The 5,237-nt window shown below is 45.1% G+C and overlaps 1 non-coding gene across 1 annotated transcript; it reads left to right on the top strand.

Moving 5' to 3' along the window:
* The first annotated feature begins 1,521 nt into the window (after window positions 1–1,521).
* LOC118154430 (U1 spliceosomal RNA) lies at window positions 1,522–1,685 on the top strand. The gene has a single exon (XR_004744281.1). It is a non-coding gene; the product is annotated as a U1 spliceosomal RNA (small nuclear RNA).
* The last annotated feature ends 3,552 nt before the right edge of the window (window positions 1,686–5,237 follow it).

Genomic DNA, 5,237 nt, shown 5'->3' with positions numbered 1-5,237 from the left:
AGAGGAGACTGGCAATGATACAAGGACACTAATAAAGGCTTCCTGTTGCCGGGCGCGGTGGCTCACGCCTGTAATCCCAGCACTTTGGGAGGCTCAGGTGGTTGGATCACCTGAGGTCAAGAGTTCGAGACCAACCCAACCAACATGGAGAAACTCTGTCTCTACTAAAAATACAAAAATTGGCCAGGCGTGATGGCACATGCCTGTAATCCCAGCTACTTGGGAGGCTGAGGCAGGAGAATCACTTGAACCTGGGAGGCGGAGGTTGCAGTGAGCCGAGATTTTGCAATTGCACTGCAGTCTGGGCCTGGGCATAAAGAGTGAGACTGTCTGAAAAAAAACCAAAACTTACTGTTCACAGTCTATAGCTCTTCAGGATGTGGGGTGCAGGGGGAGCAGGAAGGTGGGATCTAGCTTATCATCCTTCTCTTCTGCCTTTGACAGCATAAAATCTCTCCCATAAACTGCAGCAGCAATGTCTAACTTAAACATTTAAGTGACCCCTTCAGATACTTAATGACGCTATAAATGCAATCCTGGTGAGATTTATAAAGCTATTAAAATAAATGCTTCCACTAAAATAAACATTTCTACCTCTTAGCATATGTTTACTTGCATAACCTAAGCACAAACTTACCAGAATAGGCAAAATCTGAACCATAAATGATAAACGGAGGGCCTGGGGGCCACACACAAATGAACTGGATGTGTGTGTGTCTTGACCGCATTATCCAGGGACAGCTGGTCTTTCAGACTTTTTTTTTTCTTAGCCTTGACTTAAAAGTCATGGTTTTTCAGTCTGGAAGCCTTGCCTTGCTTCTCAGTTTGGAGAAATCCTGCCATGGTCTGAGGCCCAGCTTGTGCCTCTCTATCCATGAATTTCGCATTATGCGCTGAAAAGCACGTTTTAGAATGCTCTCCTCAACCTTTCTGCTTGGTTCAGCCCCACTTGAGTCTTTACCATTTTTCATGTCACAGAAATGTTTGTAGGCCCTGGGCCATTGGAGGTTTTGGAGCAAGGGAGGGCATGATGAAATTTGCTAATTTGGAACCATGAGATTTTAGGTCTACATCCAAGGAGGCATGACCCCAGGGCCTGAATTTAATTCATCTTCAATCTCACAGCTCTTTGGTCTGTGCTGCACTGGTCATCACATAAGAAAGAACATTTGAGAAGAAATTGAATAGGTTTGAGATGATGCCCAGGAGTCATAGGATGTAACGGAAAAGCAACAGGAAAGAGTTTATGCCTGTCTGTCTGGTTCACTATGATATCCTCAGTGCCTACCACGGGTTCCTGGCACATACAACCTGTTGTAAATAAGTGTAGAAGGAAATGAGACAGATAGGGAGGCCCTAGGGAATTCATCTTGAAGTCCTGGTTCCACTACATACTAGCTGTGCGACTATGGGAAAATTTCTTAATTTTTCTGAATCTCCATTTCCTCATTTTGAACTGAGGACAATAATATCTTTCGTGATCATGGTATCTCCCCTGCCAGGTAAGTATGTCTTTCTATTATACTTACCTGGCAGGGGAGATACCATGATCACAAAGGTGGTTTTCCCAGGGCAAGACTTATCCGTTGTACTCCGGATGTGCTGACCCCTGCAATTTCCCCAAATGTGGGAAACTTGACTGCTTAATTTGTGGTAGTCGGGGACTGCATTTGTGCTCTCCCCTGGTCTCTTAAGAAAAAAAAAAGAAAAGAAAAAATATATATTTCTATTGTATGTCTTACACAATACAGCTCTTATAAAAATGTCTAGAATGGTCTGCACAGGATAGGTGCTCTATTCCATAAATGTTCATTGAATGTATGAATGAATAAATAAATAAATAAAAGTCTGGCTGTTTCACTGTGGATGAATGGCCCTGGAGCTTGGGGACATAGAGTATGGTGCACAGGGACAAGCTGATCACTTCCCAAGGCATGTCAGTGGAGTGCTGCCTGTCTCCTTATTTATGTGCCAGGTTTTCATCATTTGCCATCCTCACTTAGGGGATTAATTTCCTGGGAAGTGCAGCCAGTAACACACAGCCAGCCAGACGACACAGATAACAGCAGCTAGGGTTGTAATTCCCATCACATTGACAGTCCTTCACCCAACAGAGGAAGAATGGAGCAGCTGAAAGCTTCCATTCAAAGTCAGTAACAATAAGTTACAAGTGACTGTGTATGTGAAGGGCAAGTGAGAGGGGGCAGGAGGAGGGTGAGCAGCCAGTCCCTGCTCTTTGTGCTAGTGCAGCAAGCGGGATCCAGCCAGAAAGTGTGCCTAAGGACCTGTTTAGATTTTAGGGAAATGATTAAAGTTTTCCAATTTTGAAAACAAAAGTTTAATAGCTTATTTTTTGCTCTTTTATACACAATATCTTTGGAAACCTTAAGATTGTATTAATTGGAATGCAAAATGTTTCAGGTGTGGTAGAAAACAGCATGGTGGTTTCTCAAAAAGTTAAACATAGAATTACTGTATAATCTAGTAATTACACTGCCAGGTGTATACCCGAAATAATTAAAAACCAATACCCAACCCAGTACCTGACCAGGCATGTTTATCCACAATAGCCAAAAGGTGGAAACAGCTCAAATGTACATCCACAGAAGAGTGGTTTAGCAAATTGTGGCATATATATATATATATATGTATATATATACACACAGTGGAATATTATTCAGCCATAAAAAGGAATGAAGTATTGATACACGCTATATTGTGGATAAACCTCAAAAATGTTACGCTAAGTGAAAGCAGCCAGACACAAAAGATTATGTGCTATATGATTTCGTTTATATGAAATATCCAGAATAAACAAATTCATAGAGACAGAATGGAGACTGGTGCTTTGCTGGGGCTGAGGAGAGAATTTTCAATGAGGGGCCAGGAATCTGTTTTACACAGCAGGTGGTTGGTGGGGAGGGAGCTAGTCTAGTCCAGTCTGTGGCTTTCCTGCCATTCCTGAGTTACCAGGCATCCTGCCTTCAGCTTGGTTGGCTTCCTGGAGTCTTCTCAGAACTGGGGACTCAGACTCTCTGGCCCTCAGTTACCCATCTCCAATACTGTGCCTTCACCAGCCACCTCAGACCACCTCCTCCCCTCCAGATAATCATCCCACCCCCAGTGACCCTCACTACCATGACCTACGAGGCTTGCACTTCTGCAAAGTCAAGGCTAGCCACCTGGTGGCTTCTCTGAGGGCACTCCCAAGGGTCAGCATCTTGAGCCTAGATCTCTGGAGCCTGATAAAATTCTCATCCTTTTTCTGTTGCTACCCAATAGCTGAGAGACCAACTCAGAAAAGAATGATTGCCAGATTAGAATGTCAATCTGCTTAAAAATATCTAACCAGTTGTTGAGTCCCTACTGGATTAGGCATTTCTTTCTTTTTTTTTTTTTTTTTTTTTGAGATGGAGTCTTGCTCTGTCTCCCAAGCTGGAATGCAGTGGCGTGATCTCAGCTCACTGCAACCTCCACCTCCCAGGTTCAAGCAATTCTCCTATCTCAGCCTCCTAAGTAGCTGGGAATACAGGTGCCCACCATCATTTGCATTAGCTCCCTCAGGTCAGTCTTTTTAAACCCCATCTTACCAATGAGGAAGGAAACAGAAGTCTAGAGAGGTTAAGGAATTTGCAGGCTAATGCATGGAAAAGCCAATTGGACTCTAAAATCCATACTCTTTCCTCTACCCCACATTGTCACACAGCCCAAGCCTCGTCACTCATGAAGAGAAGTAAGTGTTATCAGTAAGAGGAACCTGTGTATCTGCAGGTGGGACACCTCTTTCTGCTAGAAAGGTTCCCAGGAACTAAATAACAATCTGAAGGTGAGTGCAGAATTAGTTTAGGGAGGCCGGGCGTGGCGGTTCACTCTGGTTATCCCAACATTTTGGGAGGCCGAGGCAGCTTGATCCCAGGAGTTCAGAACCAGCCTGGGCAACATGGCAACCACCCCCTAACCTCCGCTGCTACAAAAAAATGCAAAAATTAGCTAGGTATGGTGGTGTGCGCCCATAGTCCCAGCTACTTGGGATGCTGAGGTGAGCGGATTGCTTGAGCCTGGGAGGCAGAGGTTGCAGTGAGCAATGATTGCGCCACTGCACTCTTGTCTAGCCTGGGTGACAGAGCGAGACCCTGTCTCAAAAACAAAACAAAACAAAGACAGTCTAGTAATCTAGACAGCAGAGCATCTCAAGGCATCCTCTACAAAGCTGTGGCCACACTAGCCTTGGCCCAATACTGTGCCTTTGCACTTCAGCCTGGGCTACAAGAGTGACACTCAGTCTCAAAAAAAAAACCAGAATTCTATTCTCTAATGGCCTGAATACTGGCATCCACCCTCCCCTTACATAAGGGTGGGTATCCCTGGCAGATTTTCTGTTCTGTCTCCATTCCATCAGGGTACCAACCAGCACCATCCATGAGGAAACAGTCTTTGGAATCCATGAACCTAGGTTCAAATCCCAGCTCTTCCCTTTATTAGCTGAGTGCCTTCAGACTCCGGACTTCAGACTTCAGACACAGCTCCCTGAGATGTATGTAAAACTCACAGCCCAGAGTTCAGTCACCACTGGTTCCTCTCTTCCTCCTGCCAATGCAGCCTCTCCCCAGGCACGGATCCCACTTTTCTTTTCCCACATTTCAGTCCTGAGGGTTACCTCTAGTCATGTTTCTGGGACTTGGGTAATTCTTAATCTGCTCCCTCCCCGCCCTCTTTCCCCTTTGCCCCTAATCCAAACAGGCATATGATCAGGTCTTGGCCCCAGGCATACGATAGATATAAAAAGGACATTGTATCTGAGGCTGGGAGCCCAGAGCTCCTTGGGGAGGATTTCTACCTCCCACGGCTCACTAATCGGGCTCCGGGAGTCACATGAGGACTCATGACCCCTGAGCCCAGATGGTCTTTCGTCTCACCACAGACAGGACAAGCTCCTTGGGGCAAAGCAGCTTCACACTGCCTGACTCCAGGCAGCCCCACAGCAAGCGCACCTCACTCTGCCTGAGAGCCATCCTCTGAAAAGTTGTGTGGTTTGTGAATTCATAAATTCAATCTTTCTTTGTTCCTAATGATTATTGTCCTTTCAGGGGACATTTATCCTTGGCCTACATCCTCCAGATTGTATCCCCTTAAGTTGCAGGCTCAGCTAATATCTATTGAGTGTTTGTACCATGCTAAGTGGGATTACATGTGAGTTATTTCATTTAATCCTCATAACAATCTTGGGATGTGTTTCT

This window comes from Callithrix jacchus, chromosome 5, assembly GCF_049354715.1.
Source record: "Callithrix jacchus isolate 240 chromosome 5, calJac240_pri, whole genome shotgun sequence".
NCBI classification, from domain to species: domain Eukaryota; kingdom Metazoa; phylum Chordata; class Mammalia; order Primates; family Cebidae; genus Callithrix; species Callithrix jacchus.
The sequence above is the reverse complement of the archived record's forward strand: the minus strand, read 5'-3'. Positions and strand labels throughout refer to the sequence as shown.